Genomic DNA, 24,365 nt, shown 5'->3' with positions numbered 1-24,365 from the left:
TTCAGCCATACCCCAGTGGAGTGAGCAGACTCAAGTTCCCTACCAACCTCCTCAGAGACTTAATTAAGGAGGTTTCCAGACTCCACTGGGCACCAGAGCCAGCAGACCCCACCAGGAATAAGGAGGAAATCCTCATGTGTCAGTGGGACTTGAGAAGAGGAACTGACTGCCCACTCCAGACCAAGTGAACTCTGGTGCAATGCTCCATTTTTGAGGGGGAAAGATGGTAGTGCTGTTGCATTGACACACCAGCCCACACCATGAGTTTAAACTACTCTTTTAGTGCATTACTTGATCACTCAGGCAAAGTGTTCCTGGAAGTATACTCTTGGTACATTCATCTCTTGAGGTAATTCCCCTCCCCTTAGAAACATTAAAAAAAAAAAGTTTAAATAAAAACTGATGGGGATCATCAGCATCTTGCAGGGAGTACATGCACAATCAGACAAACCGAGAAGATGTCATTTTTATTGCCATTTGACTGTCTGAGGATGTGTTTTTCCAAATGAAGGCATGAAAGAGTGGCTGTGTGCATGGATGGATGGATCAAACTGAAGGTAAAAGGAGAATCATAATTAAAAAGCCAAAGAAATATGAAACTCAGACTGGATTGACTAAAACAAGTAAACACCACTCTTAAAAAAAAGCATCCCTAGGAAAACAAATTCAAAGCAAAATTATTAATCATACAGCCGAGAGATAAAATTTATCGAGACAACAAAACAAAAGCAGCAAAACAAAAATGTGCAACCTGCATAAGGAAATCACTCAAATGCTACTTTTAGGGCTAGCTGTAATTGTAGGTAATGCATGATTGGAACATTTCTTTATCATGGAAAGGGCATGAGGGATTTGTTCTTTGCTCCAATTTCAAATGGTTGATAAACGAAAATATTCAGGTGAAAACTGGAGTTCTTTCATCAACCTCCTCCCTACAGGGAAAATTAAAGTGAAAGAAGAGGACTACTGGTGATTATTCCCTCACCTCAGATTGGAAAGGAAAGGGATTCAATCATATTGTGATTGTATGTCATACCCAAAAGGTAACTGTAGGAGGGTCTACTCAACACTAGATGGTTGAACTTGTGTGAAATGATGAATGTGGATCCCTTGTGGGCACAACTGGTGTAACCACTAGGTGAACTAGGCAGCCGCCTAGGGTGCCAAGATTTGGAGGTGCCAAAAAGCTCCAAATTTTTTTAAACACACACACACACTCTATTGCTTCCGGCAGGGGGGAGGGGGGATCGTCTGCTCGCAGCCGCGTTAGCACCTACCTCTGCAGGCGTCCTCGCAACCGCAGGCCCTGCTGCCTCCCTCCACCTTGCCCCTCTGCCAGCCTGGAGCCATGTCCTCCCTGAGCTGCTGCATCGCTCCCTAGCCCGCTCCCTCCAGCTCTGGCAGTCCTAGACCCCCTACCGCAGCAGTGGCTGCTCCCCAAAGGCTGCTGGATGCAGGTGACATCAGCCCGCCTGCAGCTGGCCCTATTGACAGCAGCGCAGTGGCAGGAGGGGGGGCAGGGGTGGGGGAAAAGGAAGAGGAGACCATGGCCACTGGTCCACCTGCGGGGGTGGATCATGGCCCTGCCAGAGGATACAGGGTTAAAGAGCGGCTAAAGTGTAACTGTCCTCAGCACATGCCACCTTCCAAGGCTTCATCCCCATCCCTCCCTGCAGCCCTGTGGAGCAGGTAAATAGAACCCCATTTTGGGGGAAACTGAGGCAGAGAACAGGGACCTGACTTGCCCAAGGTCACCCGGAGAATCGTTGTCAGAGTCCTGCTTTGAACACAGGAAATTGAGGTCAAGGTTTTTTCCCCCACTTTGAACTTTAGGGTACAAAAACTGGGGACCTGCATGAACACTTTTAAGCTTAATTACTAGCTTAAATCTGGTACGCTGCCACCAGCCAGAATTTAGTGTCTGGCACACTTTCTGTTCCCAAAACTCCAACCCGCTCCCCCTGGATTCACCAATATCCAACACCCCCGGACTCCCCAATACAAGGAAAAATCAACCAGTTTCTTAAAAAGAAAGCTTTTAACTAAAGAAAAAAAAAAGTAAAAGTTCTCTGTAAATCAGGATGGAAAATGCTTTACAGGGTACTCAATTCATATAGACTAGAGGACTCCCCCCCAGCCTTAGATTCAAAGTTACAGCAAACAGAGGTAAAATCCTTCCCAGCAAAAAGACACATTTACAAGTTGAGAAACAAACATAAGACTAATCTGCCTTGCCTGGCTACTACTTACAATTTTTGAAAAATGAACGACTGATTCAGAAAGATTTGGAGAACCTGGAATGATGTCCCGTCCCTCTCAGTCCCGAGAGCGAACAACGAACCAAAACAAAAAGCACAAACAAAGACTTCCCTCCACCAAGATTTGTCTAGGCAACACAGTTCTGTCTGAGTCTGCAGCCAGCCTGGAACAACAGCTCTAGGAAATGCAGCAGTAACTTAAGTCTAATTACGACACTATCAGAGCCAGATTTTCATGTAACACGGGTGACCAGTTGCATGGTGCACAACCACTGCAAGTGTGCGAGCAACTCAGGTTAAGTGCAGCTGAACCCTGGGCAGGGTGCAGAACCCCAGAGATTTTTGTTCTCCCACTGAATGACAGCAGATGCACCAGTAACTTTACTAGGTAGAAGTTTTAATGATCACATTAGAGCCATATCCTCCCCATTCCCAGCATTGGGCCAACTGCCCCTCATCATTCTCCTAATTTCTTGTATTATTGATGGGAGATCTGCTGTGGATTGAGGGGTGTATATGGACCTGCCTTTGCAGGCTCAGTCCTGGCCCAGCATTCAAAATAAATTGCCCTGAGTTTCAGAAGTACTGAGAACCCTGGAGTTCCCACAGACATCAGAGGAACCGCAGGTGCTCAGCATCTCCGAAAATGACACTGATGCCCTGGGCCAGAGCTCTCTGAGTAAGGGGCTTCAGCAGTGATTGGCATGGGCAGAGTAAAGCAACCAGGATGGTCATGATGGAGGCTGGAACTCTGTCCTCGCCTTACACCTGTGGGGAAGACAGGCCTTCAGACACCCCCTCCCGCCTGCATTGCACTTTCCAGCCCAGGAGCAAGGAACCATTCACACCTTAGTGCTGGAGTGGGGGTGAGGGGGGGGGAAGAGCTGAAGCCCAGAACAGGGAAATAACTTGCCTGAAGTCATCCAGTAAATTGGTGCCAAGGTGGAGAATAGAAGCCAGATCCTGACTCCCAGCTCTGTGCTCTGATCCCCAAAACAGCCCTTTCCAGATCCACGGGGGCAGGGGCAGGAGGGACTCTAGCCATGTGCAGGAGACCCAAGGCCATTTATTTTCATTAAATATGTAGAATGAAATTAATAAATTTTCAAGCCAAATGCGTATTAAGTCTAATGAACAATGCCACATTATACACTATTCGTTTTTGAAAGTTTATAATAAGCAATGCTCTGGCGGGAGGGGGATGCAAGGTGGAAGTTTCACCTAAGGTGCAAAATATTCTTGCTTGTGGGCGCTAGTTTAAAAAGCTTGCAACACTGCTGAAATTCTCCTAGCTATCTACAAATGCACTATTATAATTATTCAGGTAATTTAACATAACCCATGAGAATGACTTGTACTGCTGTAACTTATTTCTCAAAGGTTGCCATTGCCATCCAACTCTACTGCTTCAAATCTCCCTACCCTTTAAACATGTTCAATGGTCTGGAGGGAGGAGCGGGGGCGAGACACCTCCTCCCCAGGATTTTGATGTGTTTTTCAACCTGTCAGAAAGGCATCAAGTATCTGAGCTGGAGAGCAGGTGTAACTTAGAACCAGTTTGATGTAAGCTGCAGTCTTCAAAAAGATGCTCAAGATACAATATTATAGTACAGCTTTATTTTGCACAGTATCGTCCATCCAAACTGTATCCAAAAATGTCTCAACAGCAGAGAGTATATGGCGCAAACTACAGAAAGAGGAAGGAAGGATACTGCACAGTGAATACATTGAAGTATTCAGTCATAAGGCGGACAGAAATTAAAAAATAGTTATAGCCAAGGGATAAAGCTATTTAAGCTAAAATTTGAAGGGAGATGGAAAGTTACTTTACTTGTATCTCGACTTCAATCTTTTCCAGGTAGCAGGCACTACAAAGGAGAAGCCTGTCAAACATTGGCAAGATTCTGGGGAGGGCAGAGAACATAGCAGGGGTAGGTGAGTGAATGGAGAATAGAGGAGAGCAGAAAGACAAAGTTTATGAAAAGAGGTTGAAGCAAGTCAGTGAAGAGCTTTATAAAATGAAGGAAGCCGTTCTGAAGTAGATCACGGAATGAATGAGACCACCACAGAATCTTCAGCAAAGGGCATAACCACCTGTGATGAATTGGGTTGCAGCATTCTGCATCTCCTAGAGTCTGGAGAGCTGGAACCTTGGGAGACTATAGAAACTAAAGGTTAGATACCAATAATTTTGGTGGGGAAAATTTAGCAGAGTAAATCAAGAGTTCAGTCAATGGCTGACATGGGCAGAGTTAGTCATAAGAGATGTGGGAGTAGGAAAGTTCAGGGCCATGGAAGCCAATTCATAGTTCCTACTCATGTCTTATCTCCTCCATTTCAGCTTTGACAAAGGCCTTTTGCTTGTACTCTGTTCTCTTCATTCCCCCCCCTTTATATTCTCAAATTCTTTGAGCATCTTTCAGTCACACAACATTACCTTCTCTGTACCTATTCTCCCTCCTCCCTTTCATTTCCACAGAGAAGAGTAGCAAAATATTTATAATGTTAGAGCATTTGGAGCACAAGAAAGACCAAAGAAACTAAATACTTGGCTAAGCAATAGCAAACATGAATGATAACCATCTACAGACATTTGAAGGTTGTGAACACCTGGCAGCAAGATCCATTGGATTGGAATACTCTCCAAAGGGAAGTAGTGGTCATCAGTAGCCAGAATATTTAAAAGGACACTAGAAAATTCATTGTTCTCTGCAGAGTAAGTCTAATGTAAGTGGAAAGTAGGTGGATGAACTAGACTCAAATTTTAAAGACCAGAAGGGACCATCGTGATCATCTAAGTTTGACTTCTTGCAGATCACAGGTCACCAAACCTCATCCAGTCACTCCTACAGTAGGCACAAAACCTCTGGCTGATTTGCTTTAAGTTACAGAGAATCTACCATTTGCTCTAGTTCAAACCAGCAAGTGACCCATGCCTCACGCTAAAGAGGAAAAATTCCCCAGGGTTTCTACCAATCTGACCTAGGAGAAAAATTCCTCCCTGGCCCCAAATAATTGTGATCAGGTAGACCTGAGCATGTGAGGGACCCACTAGACAGACATTTGCGAAAGAATTCCCTGGAGTAACTCAGAGCTCTCCCATCTAGTGTCCCGTCTCCAATGGCTGGAGATATTTGCTAATAGCAGTCATGACTAGGCCATATGCTATAGTCACCAACCTCATCTTACCACCCCACCATAAAAACTTAAGTTCAGTCTTGAAGTCAGTTAGGTTCTCTGCCCCATAGCTCCCTTGGAAGGCTGTCCCAGAATTTCACTCCTCTGATGGTTAGAAGCCTCATCGAATTTCAAGCCTAAACTTGTTGATGGCCAGTTTCTATCCATTTGTTCTTGTGCCCTCACTGGTGTTTATCCCTCTGATGTATTTGGAGAAGGAATCACGTAAACCAAAGGATGAGGGGAAAGATAAGCAAGCCAATCTCCTTAAGTTCGTCATTCCTCTGATCATCTTAATAGCCCTTCTCTGCACTCATTCCAGTTTGAATTCATCTCTCTCAAACATGTGAGACCAGAATTGCACACAGTATTCCAGATGAGGGCTCACCAGTGCCTTGTATAATTGTAATAACACTCCCTATCTCTACTAGAAATAGAACCCTAGCATGCATCAGGTCATTATTAGCCTTTTTCCACAGCCACATCACATTGACAGCTCAGCTATCCTGTGATCTACCAGTACACTCAGGTCTGTCTCCTCCATTGCTTCCAGCTGGTAAGTCCCAAGCTTATAGCAAAAATTCTTAATATTAGTCCCTAAGTGCATAACTTTGCACTATTAAATTTCATCCCATTTCTATTACTCCAGTTTTCAAGGTCATCCAAATTTTCTTGGGAGATATTGCCAATATGGAGGGAGACCAGAATATCATACAACATTGTGTCAACTGCAAATTTAATTAGCATGTTCCCACTTTTTGTGCCAAATTCATTAATGAAAATATTAAATAAGCTTGGTCTCAAGACCTATCCTTGAGGAACACCACAAATTCCTACAATTGGTTCAGAATACTGCAATCTACTTGCTCAGCAACACAGGCCACCACAAGCACATCATCCTCGTATTCCACTCTTTTCACTGGCTTTCTATCAAATGCAGCCAGTCAGAAAATGGGTGTTTTTTCAGCGCCATGGATGCTTTTCCTTGTTAAAAACAACTCCCTCCCAAACAAGAATTTCCAGGAGAAAACAGCTGAAAACCAAAAACTTTTTAGTTTATCAGCAAGTTCTAAAGTTTGAGGAAAGCAGACACTTTACAAAATTTTTAGTTTAATCCAAAATGTCACTTTCTATTTAAAATGACAGAAAATTTTCAACCAGCTCTGCCATCCAATGTTGATCAACCTGAATGACCGACTACTACATTTCAGAATAAAACTGTGTAGCTAGAGCCAGAACACCAACAATCCGTTTAAACATTACATAACATGGGAGTGAAGGGTTCAGTGTAAAATGGTCATTCACAAGGGGTACAAGAAATGGAAGTATTTATGTAAACATAAAGGTGCACTCTAAGGAATCCATTTGTGTGTAAATATCATATCTGATGCAAACTGATTTTTTTTCCCATTCTGTCCCTTCAGTTTCAAGACATCTTGCCCTTTATACAGGTTCTGTGGTGTGGAAAAATGGCTAATACATGATTTTGAGATGTCTGGCCCTGTCAAAATAGCAGACTAGTTACATGCATAAAGCATCTGAGATTATTTAGAGGCAGAAAGTAAGAGGCACTGAATAATCTTATGAGATAAATGGTATGCAGCATGTGACAGGAATCCCATTCCATTTGGAAACATGAAGAGAAATCTGCATGAACATCACTTTTCTAATCATGCAAAATTGTCAGGTTGATTTTTTTAAGTCATTATCCCTGTAATCAAATAAAAAAAAGTTTAAAAAAATACAAATTGTTCCCGTACACAGTCTGTTGATCATAGCCTGGCTAGACTGTTATAACAAAGCATTCTATTTAAACTAAATGCATGCAACACCTGCACTCTAAATGAGGGGGGAGGAGGAGTAGAATACTGCTTTTTCCCATGCCCTGAGTGACAGTAATCTGCTGAGGGCTCAACTTGGCTACAAACAAACTGATACAGGAAAACATCCTGCAATGAGTCAAAAAATCATTTTACTTATTTATAGTTGAGGTATAGAAGTTCTTTATCACCCAGTTTTCACCATCTCCTACTTTTATACCAGGAGAATTTGGTTTCTTTCCAACACATGGAGATTCCCAAACTGGAAAGAAAATCCTCTGTCATTTTTTGTTCCTCAGATGGTTTTTAAAATGATCCCAGACCAGTGACCTCTGATTGTAGCTTGGGGGAAACTGGCCACCATGCCACCTTTGACCTCAGTAAATTGTTATGGTAACATGGAAAATGATGAAAAGGAAGTGAGGAGTCTCTTTGAAGGATCAAGTTTTATTTCAATATATACTTGACTTAGTTATGCAAGTGCTATATTCGATCCTTCCCCTCCTGCCTTCCCATCATGCTGTAGTGGTGACAATATTCAAGTACTTCATTCTTATTTTTAAAACTAAAATACAAATACATTCCAACAAATAAGTAGGTACTTTGTAATTGAGGCTGGAAGTGCATGGAGGGGAATGCAACTTTTGATGGACCACTGAAATTGCTAAATTATAAGCCTGGCAGGAAAGCAAAGGGAATTTCACTGTCAATTTTTCTGATAGAACATTGACAGATACCAGCTAGAGGGTGCACTGGATAGGTCAACAAAAGAATTATAAAAGCAGTCAAATACTCAAGGTACATTATATACCAATGTCTATAAAAGAAATCAAATATAGACAAAGCTACACTTTTCCATTGCAGCCTTTTGTAAAATGATCATTTTTAAGTGAATTTATAAGAAAGGCTAAACGGACTAATGAATAAATTAGATAAATGGTAGATGAAATAATCCCAATGGTACTATATATGGGATCTACCCAGGCACAAATTATAGCACATGGCTTTGGGGTGCATGCTAGCTATGCTCTTGACTAACCTATCCAGAGGCCTTAATTCTAGCAACTGTTCTCCCTCATAATGGCCCTGTTTGACCCACAGGAGTACTCACAGCCTTAAAGGTTGTGATAATCCTTATATAGACTCCAGTAAGGGCTGCAGGTAGGGGAAAGAAGTGGCACATTGGGCTGAACATATGTTCCTTTGATTTGAGTGATGTTTTGGCTACCTAATCTAAGGGTATGGCTACACTTGGAAATGTGCAGCGCTGGGAGTTACAGCTGTGGTCGTACAGCTGTGTAGGAACAGCGCTGCAGTGTGGCCACACTGACAGCTACCAGCACTGCAGTGTGGCCACATTTGCAGCATTTGCAGCGCTGTTGGAGTGTGCATTGTGGCGCTATCCCAGTGTTTCATGTCGCAATGTGGACTTTTGCTAGAAGAGGAAGCAGTGGGGCCCACAATGCCCCTCCCAGGACAGCTGGCGTCGAAGATGGCATGTGTAAGAGAGGGTGGCCACTGCGTCGTTGTGAACAGAGAGATGCTGATTTTGTCCGCCTGTGTACAGCCTCCCTCTTGGCAAGCTCTCCAACCAGCGGGGTCGGTGGAGTGTGCAGGAGCTCGGGCGAGCACAGGAGCGGATTTTTGGGAGCACACTGTGAGCTCCCTGCTCTTGCAAATTCTGCATTTCCCCCACCCTCTCTCAATCACTCTTAAATGTAAAAGGCTTCAGATCAATAAGCAGCTTCTCCGACGACTCCCCCCCCCCCCCGCCGTGCTGTTTTGTCTCTCAAACAAACAAGCTGTGAACATTCCCAAAGCCTGCGCTCGGCTCTGCGCTCGCTGAGCAAAGGCAGCTTGTTTGGTTAGCTCCCGGAGTACCTTCCGTTTGTTGTAGACAGGAATTCTGGGATACCTCTTAATACCCTGGAGGCCAATACAGCGCTGGGAGTTGTCCACACCTGATGAGCAGCGCTGCATCACCAGCGCTGGATTCGCTACACCTGTAGCAGACCAGGAGTACAGCCAGCGCTGCAGCCAGGGAGTTGCAGCGCTGGCTGAGCTTTGTAAGTAAGTGTGGACACCGAGTAAGTTGCAGCGCTGTAACCCCCTCACCAGCGCTGCAACTTGCAAGTGTAGCCAAGCCTCATATACCTATCTGTGGCATAGAAGCACTAGCATAAAGCATTAGCATTGAAGTAGAAGGCTTTGGGCTACATTGTTCTTGAGCTGACGGATATCATATATGACAGTCAAGAAATTTTAAAGAGACAATCTAGCAACTCAGTGTCAGGGGCGGCTCTAGACATTTTGCCGCCCCAAGCACAGAGGGTCCGCTGGTCCCGCGGCTTCGGCGGACCTCCCACAGGCACGTTTGCGGGAGGTCCACCGAAGCCGCGGGACCAGCGGATCCTCCGCAGGCATGCTGCCGAAGGCACCCTGCCTGCCACTCTAGCGGCGACTGGCAGAGCGCCCCCAGTGGCTTGCCACCCCAGACACGCGCTTGGAGCGCTGGTGCCTGCAGCCGCCCCTGCTCAGTGTTCAGACATTCAGGGTATGCTCTGTTCTTGTCCACCATCATTCCTGAGACTCTGATCTGAATCCCAATATTAGCAAGCACAGGCCAGGAAGAAAGAAGAGCCTGGGAGATGCTCTGATTCAGGGCACTTTCAGCTCTCCCTCCACCTGCAGGACTTTTATAAAGGCTCAGTTGTAGCTTAGAGCAGGTATTTCTGGCAGAACTCCTCCTGCTGTACTAATATCACCTCCTCTCTATGCAACTTCACCCCTTTCACCCCTGCTCCCAGGGACTAACATGAGGGAAAACAAGCCCATAATTATTACGTTAGGTACACAAGAGATGGGACTCTAGTAAAACTCTGGTATGGTCAAAAATCATGACTAAAAGACTCAATCCTGCCAGGTGCTCAGTGTTCTGGCCTCAACTGAGTAAAACATGTGCAACTTTAGAAATGCAAACAGAAGTTAAGCATGTATCTAGACTGAGGCTAAAATGCTCAGCACTTTGCTGGAGGAGCCTTAATTTAGTAAAAATATTCAGTGGTATTTGATAGGAAAACGATTCTCAAATTCTTTATTGGCCTGCCATATTTTAATATATGCAGTTCATCAGAAAAGCCCCTTGATGAACTCCACTGAATTTCAGGGTAGGAGGGGCTATATTAATTCAGTTCTCCAGATCTGAACCTGACTTTATGGTTTGGTTCTGGACTGGATCCAAAACAGAAGGGGCCTATATTCAGTTCTGTTTCAGAAGTGACTAAAAGTCTTAGAAGACAGCTGATTTCTGCCATTTGGGGATGTAATCTCATGAAACCAGCGCATGTGCTTTTAGCTCCTGAACTTTAGCCCTGATTCAGCCTTGAACTCAAATCCCACCTACCTGATCTACTTCAGTATAAAAATAAGCAGGGATTGTCAGATATTCAAACTCTTTTTACTCTCCTGAAGGACAACAATTTATAAATAGGTAATTTAATACTCCACATGGATATACAAGTCTCTGCTCAGACCCTATGCCACCAGCACTCCCAGCTATCTCTGTGACACCACTGATTTATTGAGAAAAACTACAATGCATTGGTGGCCATCCAGAAAACACCATCCTAGCCACCATGGACATAGAGGCTTTCTACACAAACATCCCACACACTGATGGAATACAAGCTGTCAGGAACAGTATCCCTGATGATGCCACAGCACAACTGGTTGCTGAGCTCTGTGCCTTTATCCTCACACACAATTATTTCAAATTTGATGACAATATATACTTCCAGACAGTGGCCTGCTACGCACCGCATAGCCCCACAATATGCCAACATTTTATGCTCCGACCTGAGAACAATGCCTCCTCAGCTTGTCACTCACACCCCTTCTTCCCTAAGTACATTGATGATTCATACATCTGAACCCGGACGAGACACTCTGGAAAAATTCATACCACATTTCAACACCTTCACACGCCAATCACCTCAGCCTGGACCAATCTAGCACAGAGGTCACTTCCCTTAACACCGGTACGCAAATAGTGATGGCCATAACACCACCCTATACCAAAAACCTACGACGCCTATGCTACTTCTGCCCACTTCATCCTGGGCACACCACATATCATGTCTACTGCCAAGCATGAGGTACACCGATCGCTCCAACCCTCAGCACGACGACCACACCTACAAAATCTCCACAAGCATTTCAACAACACATACCGTCGAGCACTGGAAAGAGAACATGATCAACCAGTACCAAGTGTCCCGACTCTACTACAAACAACCCCAAAAGAAACCAACAGAACTCCACTGCCATACAGTACAGTCCCCAGCTAAAACCTCTCCACACAATCATCAGATCTACAACCCATTGCACAATGATCCCTCACTTTCACAAGCCTTGGGGTGCGGCCGATCTCCCCACAACAACCTGAAGCATAGTTCTTTCATACTGCCAAATCACCAAGTAATAACTCAGTGAACCACACTGCAACAACCCAGCCAACTCTGCTCAGATCTACACAACATAAGAATCAGATCAGCCATACCATCACCAGTTCTCACCTGCCGTCACAATGTATATACCCCATCGATAGTCCAGCAATCCACGTACTGCTATGTGCATTGCCAAACTGACAGACCCTTACAGAAAAGATCACAATGGACACAAACAGCATATTAGCGAATGGCAATCTCATAAAACCTGTAGGAGAACATTCAATCCTGGACACAACAATAGCAGATTTAAAGGTAGCTATCCTGCAGCAAAAAAAACTTCAGGACCAGACTTCTAAAGAGAAACTGCTGAGCTCCAGTTTCATTGCAAATATTGACACATCAGCTCAGGATTAAACAAAGACTGTGAATGGCTTGCCAACTACAAAAACAGTTTCTCCTCCCTTGGTTTTCACACCTCAACTGCTAGAAGAGGGCCTCATCCACCCTGATTGAACTAACCTCGTTATCTCTAGTCTGCTTCTTGCTTGCATATAGATACCTGCCCCTGGAAATTTCCACTACATGCATCCGACAAAGTGGGTATTCACCCAAGAAAGCTCATGCTCCAATGGATGTACAAGGGATGCATAAAAGTTATCTATTCAGAATTACTAGTATTAGCATAAAAAATTATTAAAAAACTGCAGTGTGAAGGTATTTAGCTACATACTTAAACTCTATGTTACTGAAAGTTGCAGTATTTGCCTTGCCATAATATCTTTCATGTTCAAAGTTGTGATTTTCTCAGCATGTTCAGCAGCAAATTGCCATGTTTTGAAACTTAAGTCAGTAACCCTTTGCTATCTATGGATATTATGAAAAGAACCTAGAGGATTATTTTTTTATTAAACAATAAGCAAACTCAGAGACATCTGTCCAAGTACCAGCTATTTTCTTCATTATATCTGCCATTTCCTAAAAGCACCATTAATCCTTAAAGATTTTGAACAATATGGACTGAATTTTATGAGCACCTACATATTTCAAAGAATATATCTAATTAAATAAATAGATGAGTAATCCATTTATGGAGCCAAAGGTAAAATATTTATTCCCTGAATTTAGTAGCTCTATACTCTGAAGCAGAATCAGTCAAGAACAAAACTTTTTTTTAAGAAATAGAGGCATGAAAAAATGTCTCTGAATCATACTTCTAAGGTGGTCAAAGAGGGCTTGATTAAATTCAAACTTTTTGCATCCAAGTTTTTAAGTACTTAAGAAAGGAATGCGTGGGAATATTTTAGTACCCATTGACAGTTTTGTTAGGCTTGTGTTTTTAAGGTCAATGGCCTGCCTCTTTGTGAATCAAGTATCTGAATAATAGGCTTGAGTATTTCAGAGAAAGGTAAATATTACTTAGTTTTATTGTCCTAGCATTTCAGAAGCATGTACTGTATATCCAGGAGATGCCCGATTTCATCGTCAAACAATTCATACCATCCTGCCATTTGTCAAATCAAGCTTTGTTACTCCCGGTGCCTCACTGAAGAGAATATCAGATACTCTTTGGAAGCAAAATATACATCTTCCCCACCTCTGGCTCTGACCCACACTTGACATGAAAGAACAGAATGGCATAAAACATTATAGTCTCTTTATCATGAGAGTGGGTTTATGTTACTGTACAATAGGACACCCAAATTTTAATGGTTCTTTTATCTAGCAAAAGGGAAATTATACATGTTTTAAATTCAAATGCATCCCAACTTTGTAAGCTCCAGGGTCATCCCTGAACCTGCAAGAAGCATTCTAAAGGGACAGCTAGGTGGTACATTTTTCTTATCACATGCTAAAGTCTATGAATGTCTTAACATCCCAGAATGATTAACATAGCACTGTTTGCTCCTAAGAGTATTTGATTTGTTTATTACTCGACTATTACAAAGTGAATTAATCAGAGATACAGACGTCACTCTAGGAGAAGGCCACATGGCATCCTTTAAGGATAGAGCTATTTCCATATGTAAGAATTCTCTGCCACATAGGTGCTGACTTCTGCTGGTGACTGTGGGTGCTCAAACCCGCTTTGCGCCCAGCCCCACCCTGTCTCCAACCCCTTCCCCAAAGTCCCCACCCCAACTCTGGCCCTTTCCCGCCCCATTCCAACCCCTTCCTCAAATCCCCGCCGTGGCACCACCTCCTCCCCTGAGGGCGTTGCATTCCTGCTCCTCCCCCATCCCTCTCGGAGCTTGTTACACTGCAAAACAGCTGTTCTGCGGCAGCAAGTGCTGGGAGATAGGCGGAGAAGCGGCGTGCTCAGGAGAGGAGGCAGAGGCAAGGAGTTTGGTTGCCGAAGGGTACAGAGCACCCACTGATTCCCCCCCCCATGGGTGCTCCAGGGCTGGAGCACCCATGGATTTGGCACCTGTGCTCTGCCATGGAACACTGAATACAGGACAGAGATGCAGCATCCATTCTAGTCTCCCTCTTCACCTGTTTATAACTTTCTCAGATGTGTTTTAGGGCCAAATCTTGTCCTTTTGAGTGAATATGCAAGTCCTGAAAAGCTGCAGCACTGCAGAGGAGACTGACTCCTGCAGATGCCACAGAGAAAAGCTTTGCAACATTTTTGTGCTGAGCATGATACAGAGTTGCTCAGCCCTGCAATACCATGCAGTGCCCGTTGATGACAAGGTGGGGGCAAAGGTGGCTTACTGTTATGCAAAACTATTGTCTGAAACTATTATGGGAGGGGTAAAGGCAGCAGGCTTGGAAGCTATTGCAACTCATGGATGCTCCAAGCCATACTGCCATTTACTTGGGTTTCACAAAAGGGACTAGGATCTGGCCCTTCATTATCTTTGTGAAGATGCATCCTCCTCCTCCTTTCCTACAGATTCAGAGGCACTCAGCTGAGGGCAAGCTTTTCCCTTTCCCCTCCCTCAAAAAAGGTGTATGCAGCCAACTTGCTCAATGGAGAATTAGATTCTCTTCACTTGGATTGACCTCTATCTGATCGCTCTAAGAGACGTGATAGACAGAGCGAGGGAACGTAGCTATGTAAAGTGAATTTAGAGTGGAATAATTAAATATCTTTTACCAAAAAAGTAGGTATGAAAAAAAAAATCTATTTATGGTATATTTAAAAAAGTGAATCTAGAAGAGAATCCATTAGTCCTTGCAGCTTTACAGCAAGCTCTGCTTATTTTATGAACAGATTTGAATGACTCCTTTTAGTTGCCTTAAAGCAAATTAGATCCTCCAAGCCATAAAACTGTGGTGGCTGAGTTGAGGTGGTATTTTGTAGATCTCCTACGGGAAAGGATGAGTGTCACACAGTGCCATGGCAATTGCACCAAACAGGACCAACACTGACTCCAAAATTAGTTGTTCTATCCCTTCTAGAAGAGGTTCCACAATCTCAAATTCAGTGATAACAAGACAATGTGCTGGGCATAATATGTTCATTTTGAGGGCTCTGTCAAGAGTGCAAACACAATAAAATGTGATTGTAGATTTTTAATTCCAGTGAATTTACTATTTATTGCTGACTACATTAAAATCATTCCCTTGCATTGACAATGGTAAGAGTTTTTAAATCAGAACTACTTTAAATAAAAATCCTTCAAAAAAGACACATACAACTTACAGTAAGGATAGTTGTTAGTAGAGAAGTATTTGTGCTTTTCACTGGTCAGGTATTAATCAACTGGAGTGCACTCCAGTATGCCCTTGGCTGTGCCTCAGGGTTATCACACAAACATCTATTTAGTAATGAATTATAGGATCTGATCACACATTATTGTGAAGCAAAATGCAGATCAAGACTGAATGCATCCAAGCACAAGGAGAAGCACGTGCTTAAACCACGATCAGCTACCAAATTAGCCTTGATAAAATGATTTAATGAATCCTAAACCAAAGATTCTGTAAATATTTTTGTAGCCTGAAGCAGGGAGACACGTGAACTCACAGGCTATAGAGTATTTAAAGCTGTAAATACCAATTTAGAATGAACCGAAAGGTACATACATATTTGCAAAAAAGCCTTTTTTATGAAATATGTTTAAGGGAGGGGACAGTGTTTTTCATAATTGTGTGTAACCAAAAATTCTGTAGGACATATTGAAGCATACATTTAAAAATAATTAGTAAGAACAATATACATTTAGTTAAAAGCAGCTAAAATCAAATGTTCACATCAATTAAGAGTATTTATGTCCTCATTGTCATCTTTTATGAAGATTTTATTGTTTTATTCAATTTGCATTCAAAATGAGCTTTAAGGTTATTTAAAAGGCATTATTGGGCTAATTGATCTATATTGTCATGTTAATAAAGTTACTACTTTTCCTATAGTATTACCATGATGCATGTCTCATTAGCATCATAATTGTCCTTAAAAGAAAATACTCTAAAATGAAGATGAAGAAATATGGAACAAGAAAAGATTCAGGACTTCATATCTATAATTCTCTCTTAAACTGCAATAACCAGAGGGAGAAGTCTACAACTTAGTATCCTATAAGTAAACTTCAAAAAGGGCAACAACCAAGGAGCCTTTTGAGTCTGGACTTTAAAACAAACAAAACAAAAAAACCCAAACCTCCCCCCCCACACACACATCCCCACCCAGAAAAGTTCTGAAAAAGCTGGTTACAAATGTTGGTCAAAAGCACCAGATCATCTCAGTTCCAGCCAAAAGCCAGTTATAGCAGAAATGGGAAAAAAAAAACTTCAGAACCATGGAAGGACATTGAAAAGATTGGGACTACCTTAAATTTAGAGGAAAGGAGAGGTAAGAGGAAATGTGATAGAGCATGGATTCTCTCCAGGTGGATCACAGGGCACTGTAATAAACTTCCTTTTTTATGGATGGAGGGAAAATACCCACCCCACCAAAAGTACAGGAGTGGGAGAGCATGGAAATTTTCCATTGTAACAGGGAGGGTCATGGTATGGAAAAGGTAGTGAAAAGGCAGTGATACTGATTTCTGCCCCCCTTCCCTAAAAATAAGGGAAGACAAAAGAACAAAAAATAAAAAGGACTAGAAAGGGAAGGAAAGGGGACAGGGAACAGAAACGAGAGTGACATCTTGGTTTCTATCCACTGGGAACTAATCAATGATTTCTAAAGCATCAACCAAATCTATTCAAAATTTATCAGAAGTCTCTTCACTGAAAGATTACCTGCTCTTTAGCTGGCAAGTCAGCGAAGTCTCTGTGCCACATTTCTATCCCTGGAGGCAGTCTGCTCTTCCATAAACAATATGGCTTATTTGGCTACAAGCACTACTCTAGAGAATACACTTTTGTGAGGTGGACAATTTCCAAGATGGGATATATCCAAAACAGAGTTCTTGGAAGCAAAATTTTGAGAGAGGTATCTATTATCATATTAATCCCCCTGCCTGCATCTAGCCAAATGGATTGGCTGCAGACATATGAGCCGGTGTGGCTCTGGGAGACCCATCCATTGTAACCTATGCAAGGATGAAATGCGAACAAAGTTTTCAACTGAATAAGCCTTCATCATAGATCAATAGTAGAGAGGCACTTCCCCACTGACTTAATGACATTGGAAGGTGACATATTTAAAGCTGTTAAACTTTGCACAGTGCATAATTAACCTGTGGAACACATTCCCACTAGATATAAATTAAACAAAAACATAGCATGATTAAAGAGCATCTAGAACTAGCTTCTGTCAGCACCAAGATATTGGAAAAGATGGGCTACTGGAATAAGTGACAGTACAAAGTTAAAAAAACAGATGGCAGAGGAAACAAACTGCTTGTGCAATGCCTAGTACAATGGGGTATGACTGGAGCTCTTAGGCACTACAGTAATGCCCCCTTATGTGATCTGACAATAAAACGCATTGAGAAATCCATTATTCAGCTCTGTTTGGAATCCTGTAAGCCTTAGCCAATCAGCCTGATAGCTGGATGATCTCACTAAACAAATCAGAAGAGCTCATTGAACATTCTATGTAGAAACAAGTGTTCTTAATGAACTAGTAGTTGTGCTCACTTGCTCTTTTATCATTCTAATGGTAGGATTTTATATTTTCTCTTCTTTGTTTTCTGACAGCTCCTATATTTCCCTTGATTTTTGCAGAAAACTATCAAGTTAATGTCTGCATATGCCTAGAGGGCTCTTTTACAATACTTTTGTTTTTAACTTTCTTCCTTTCATTTTTAGCCTACTGCTAGACTTTGCTTATTCACATTCCAAAATACTCTATCGTCTACCAGTCCAACCCATACCCGACTAAAACTTATACCCCTTTGAAATTGTGTGTGAGAAAGGCATTAAGATGTGCACCTGCCAGCATAATGCTTTAGGAGAGACAAGGGGAGGTGAAGTAGTATCTGGTATTGGACCAACTTCGGGTTGTGAGAGAGAGAGAGACAAGCGTTCGAGCCACACAGAGCTCTTCTGGTGGTGGGAGAGAACAGACTTAAGAAGAGCTCTGCATGGCTGGAAAGCTTGTCTCTTATGCAACCAGACGTTGGTCCAATACAAGATATCACCTCACCCATCTTGTTTCTAACATCCTGGGACCAACACAGCTACAACTACATTGCATACAACAATGTAATGCTTTGTCAGTCATTTGCTGAGCACCAGTGACAGTTTTCTTATCTGATCCAATTTGCCAAAAAAGGACAACTTTTGTCATGTTGCCTAATTAATTATTTCCCCCCTCAAATTGAGCACTTTAACAGAAGGACAGTGGAAAACCTTGAAGTGAGTCAAGTCTAAGAGTATGTCAGAGGTTCACTCTGGTTTTGTTTCCAGCAAGCAACTTTGACTGCATAAAGATATGCTGTAACAAGTACAGCATTTACTCTACACTCTTTTTATTCATATGGGGCCAGACGACAGCACCTTCCTCACATTGGTAAGTAGTCTCATTTTCCTCCTCAGACTGAGGAGAATTGTATATTACTACTCACATTGGGATTCTCCAGATGGAAAGCACCAGGTAAGCATTGAGCATTGTTATTGGTATTTAAGGGACAGAGGAAGCACTTGTAGGCATTCTTACCTGACAGCAGGGAGACCCCTGTTCAGATGCCTCCTCCTCCTCTACAGGAGGTGATACTTGACCTGTGACAAAATCATGGGTGAGTACCCTATTTGCTATGCCAAAGGAGATCTGGCCTGCACCCCTCATTTTGTGGTTTTAAGCAGCCTCTGAGAACTCCTACCAAATTGGGCCCTGTACCCAATAGGCGTTTGGTTACTTCAATCTTTTTCCAGTTTGTGGATCACTAGCAGAGTAGGTAAAAGCAGCAGAGAATCCTGTGGCACCTTATAGACTAACAGACGTTTTGGAGCGTGAGCTTTTGTGGGTGAATACCCACTTCGTCAGACGCAGGTGGGTATTCTGACGAAGTGGGTATTCACCCACGAAAGCTCACGCTCCAAAACGTCTGTTAGTCTATAAGGTGCCACAGGATTCTCTGCTGCTTTTACAGATCCAGACTAACACGGCTACCCCTCTGATACTTAGCAGAGTAGGTGGCTCCCTGCAACCCAGCTTTAGGTGCCTAGCTCCACAAAAGGGGTGGAACTTAGCATTACCTCCTCTGGTCAGTGTCTCTTTGTCTTAGTCAGACAACTAGGTGGGGAGCTGATTGTGTGGATTTCTAGATACCTTTCTCTCCTTATTCATTGTCTAGGGTGCCTAGGCACCTAACTTAGGCTTTGTGAATTGCAGCAGGGATGCTGGAATAATTTTTACAGTGCAGGTGCTGAGAGCCACTGAACCAAACTGTAAATTCTGTATATAACCAGGAAACTACTTCAAGCCAAGGGGTATGGCAGCACCCCCAGTTCCAGCATATATGAATTGCAGTGTTTGTGAATTTCTAGGCCCCACAATGCTCAGGATTGTAATGCCTAAATTCCTTTATGGATCTGGGCCATAATACCAGTTACATTTATTGCATATTGTAAAAATCTTCAAAAATGATTTTTCTATAAACTATGCAGCATAAGCTAGCTGTGCCATGTGAAAGCATGTTTTGCCACTTGTTCAGGATGACTTGCATGAGACTCATGACTTTTGCACTAATCAGTAATATCAATATTTCATGCCACATTAGTCAGATAGGAGCGGTGGGTGGGTGCAGTGTATACTGGTAGAGCATTGTACAGTTTTTTCGTCATGCTTCAAGCTTCTTGTGCAACTACATATATTTGCACTTATATACATACCTGAAATACACACACTTTATATGATCCCTGTGACATCATCCTTATCAAAACAGACCAGTTTTGGCACATCAAGTGTGAAGCAGGTGAATTTCCACAGAAGGATTTTATTACTCTCTTCATTTATATCTGGAGTCATAGAGGTGCCCTTTCTCATGTCTTTCACAAAACAATTAACCTTTTGCTATATGTGCAATTGGTTGGAAGCAGTCCTGTGAGGTTCAGAATTTAATTTACAAGAGAAACTGTACATAGTTAATTAGTATTGGTACAACAACGTAATTCCTATATTATTAAGCCCAGCAGCTGGTCAGTATAGCTAGTACAGAACTTTATTCAAGTACCAATTTATGCTGATTTTTCTCCTGTATAAAATAAATACCTTGACACCTTTCATATCCACGCAGATACTTTAAGGTCTGCCACACTGCGTGGGATGAAAGATAAGCAAGAATGGGTATACAGTGGGGGACTGCATAGAAAAGAACGATACTAGATCATCCACTATTTACACAAAAGAAAAGGAAATATTTTTCTATTTTCTTTACATCTGCATTTCTTGCACTCTTCCCTTTTTCTGATTCCATTGCATTCATATTTCAGTTTTTACAGAGTCTGCCCTCTTAAAAATCATGCCTTTGATACATTATATATACAGCTTAGGGAATAACCTGTAACAAGGCAGGGTGACAGATTTAAAATCACCGGTGCTCACTTATACCATGTGAGCTTCTCTAACCCATACATTTCAAGTTACCTACACTGATATCACTTTGATATCACTGTATGGTAACTGACAAGAGTCACTATTGATAACCATTCTAAATTAGGGGTGGAGGTCTATTTCTGCAATTGTGTCTTATGCACTTGCTTAAGTTTATACATTCATTGGGACTACTGAATTAAATATGGTCCTAATTCAGCACAGTATGTTACCATGTGCTTAGCTTTAAGTTTACCTGACAACTTGGAAGCAGATTATCTTGAATGCTTATGGATCAGTGGTCTAATACTGAAAGCATGAGATAGGGTACTAGTTGGTGTTGACTAGAAACCATCCAATCATACTAGAGAACAGGATGACCTATTTTGCGTAGGGAAAAATTACATCATCATGGGGTACTTCAGTTTGAGTTACATGTGATTAAGGTCTCATGCTGTCAGTCCCAAAACTTCCTTGTAATTTCTAAAAATATTATAGCTGACAATTTCCTAACAACGCCTATTGCATTCAACATAGAATTCTACATTATGCTGACTGGTAAAGAAGATTTGTTGCTGCTTTGGTGCAAGTGATCATGACTTGATTACATGTGCAAAGAGAATAAAAACTGAACCAGTTATATTTTTATTATATACATACACAGCTTTAAAAAAGCCAATTCTAAAAAAAGTTGAGTGCCAAATCAGCTGTGGGAGAGAACTTAAAAAGAATAAAGAGTGAATGACAACTGGATACGGTTTAAGAATATTTTACTGCTAATGCCCCTCCACCCACTTCCCTCCCCTCCAAAAAAAGCCACAAATTGAGAAAGACAACTACACTGTTTAAAAAACCACCACTATTAGGAACAAAGGGAATCCTAACAATGGTATTGGCACATTACTGATGGAAGTAGTAGAATTATCAATAATGCAGATGAGGGAGAAGTGTTCAATAAATATTTCTGTTCTGTGTTTGGAAAAAAGTCATGATATGAACATATCTGATTAGAAAAATATGTAATCATATTCTAACAGTAACTTAGAAGCATGTTAAACAGCAGCTACTAATGCTAGACTTTTTTAAAATCAGCAGCTCCAGATAACTTGGATCTAAGAGTTTAAAAAAACAAAAGCTGACCAAGGAGCTCATTAGACCATTAAGTCTTGGAACACTGAGGAAGTTCCAGAGGCTGGAAGAATGCAATTGTGCCAATATTTTTAAAAGGTAAATGGGATGATGCAAGTAATTTTTGCCCTGTCAGCCTGTTGCTGATCCTCGGCAAAATAGTGGAGCAATTGATATGTTCTTGGCCCTACAGTATTTAACTTTATCACTCAGTGACCTGGAAGAAAATTAAATTATTCATCAAGTTTGCAGATGACAAAAATTGGATCATTTGGTGATCTGAGCACAAACAAATGATATGCCACTGTGGGCTAAGTTAAACCTTGCTGTTATTGGTTGAGTGTAACCACCACCACCTTTCCTTCAGGACAAATAAAAAAACCACACCACCATACACACATATCATCCATCCACCCACACTGAAATAGTCTCAAAACTTAAAGCATAGGCACGTCTCCATCCAAAACAGAGGTGCCCAGAAATTTGAACATGAGCAGCAGTGTTCTCTGGGTATTGTCTGCCCAGATGTGAGGTAAGGTAAGAAAAGCAGGAGACAGCAGCACACAAGGTCTCAGGGTGTGTGGGGGAAGAGAGATACAGACAGAAGCTTAGGGCTGTGAAGAAAGAAGCTATCCTGTTTGGTTCCTCCAGTTTAAATAAAGACAATACAACCAGGCATTGTCTGATGCAATCATCAATTTCTCCTCCTAACTGGAGCAACCTGCAACATCCCCAATTTGGCTAACACCTCAGGTCAAAAGGGTAACAGTGCATGTCAACATGGCCAAAGTTAAAATTACATATCTAGAAACAAAACATCTGCCATACTCACTGCATCCGATTCTCTAATTCTGAAAGACTCCAGGTTCATGCTATTCAATCAGCTGAATATAAGCTCCCAGTGTGACACTGTGTCCAAAAAGGGACAATGATCCTTGAAGAGATTATATATACACACACACACACATACACACACTCACACACACACACGGAAATCATCAGTAGGTAGACAGTGGTTATATTATCTGTGTATTTAGCACTGGTAACACCACTATTTGAACTGAGACCAGACTGGCATACACAATTCAAGAAGGATCTTGATAAGCTGGAAAGGCACAGAGGAAAGCCACAAGAATCATTAATAGATTGGGAAACCTACAGTGAATGGCTCAAAGAACTCAACCTATTTAGCTTAACAGAAAGAAGGTTAAGGGGTGACTTGATCATAGCCTGCAAGTACATGCATGGGGAGCTGAAATGTATACAAGATCCAATGGCCAGAAGCTGAAGCTACACACATTCCCCCTGGAAATAAAAGTGCATATTTTTAAATAGTGATAATAATTAGCAATGGGAACAACTTACTAAGGATTGTGGTGGATTGACCATCACTGAAAGTTAAACCAAGGCTGACTTTTGGACACTTATTTAGGCATCTCTCAAATAATCAATTCCCTGCCATTGCAGAGGCCTCAAGCATTGGTTGCACCTTGGTGTCCTGTCCTGTTCTGTGCCTGTGTCAAAGAGTTTAGTTTCCTGAGGAATTAAGTACTTTAGCCTACACCACGTTTTAGTTTAATATATGGGTATCTGGGTGAAATTTAATTGTCCATGATATACAGGAGGTCAAATTAGATAATCTAAACATCCCTTCTGACCTTAAAGGCTATTAAGCGATCAATGTTTTTCCTAAAAGATAATTTCTGTTTGAACTAGAGCTTAATTCAGGAAAGTCCTATGGCCTGTGTCATACAGGAAGGCAGAATATATGATCACAGTCCCTTCTGGCCTTAACAGTCTATCAATCTATGAAGTTTCATTAAAGCAAATCATGTGATTAAGTGATTGGGGCCTGGTTGGAGTAGTCTTCTTTTGCAGATAGCAATATAAATTATAGAGGAGTTATCAGTGATGAGATATTCTTCAGTGGATAAGAGAGCCTTTTATACTCTTTGGGTCACTGACCTACCAAAAGTCATTTTAAATATTTCCTACTATAAACAATTTAAGAATGAGCCAGTATCCCTACTTTGTGGTTGATCTACTGAAAAGTAGACTGACCTGTGGTCACAGGAAAAAAAAAAGTTTTTAAATCATGCTGAGATATACAAATAGAATTAATTTCATTTGAAATAAATATTCCTTGAGATAAAAAAATTCTTTCAGGTTATAGACCTATCATTAAAAACTTATGTTTAGAGTAATTTATTTTGGCTAAATTTCAAAAGTGTAGAAAAACATGGGTTTGAACATTAATCTCAGATTCCAATTAGGGTTTGCAATTTACCAAAGTTGGGAAAAAAAAAAACACGAGGGGAAAGAAAACCGAATGAAAAAAATATATGTAGAACAATGTCAATAGCCACACAGCTGCCGTGGCACAGGAGCCAGCGAACAGAGCTACTAACAGGGGAGAGAGCTGTGCTGGGAGAGAGGCTGAGCCCTGAGTTGGGGGCGGGACTTACCTGATTAGGGGTCCTATATAAGTAGCCAGGCACTCAGGCAGCGGCACAGACAGCTGCAGCGGCACAGGAGCCAGCAAACAGAGCTGCTAACAGGGGAGTTTCAGTGGGAGTTCTGTTGGAGGAGCAGGTTTTTGTAGTTT

This window comes from Chelonoidis abingdonii, chromosome 15 (genome assembly GCF_003597395.2).
Source record: "Chelonoidis abingdonii isolate Lonesome George chromosome 15, CheloAbing_2.0, whole genome shotgun sequence".
NCBI lineage: Eukaryota > Metazoa > Chordata > Testudines > Testudinidae > Chelonoidis > Chelonoidis abingdonii.
Note: the sequence above shows the minus strand (reverse complement) of the source record.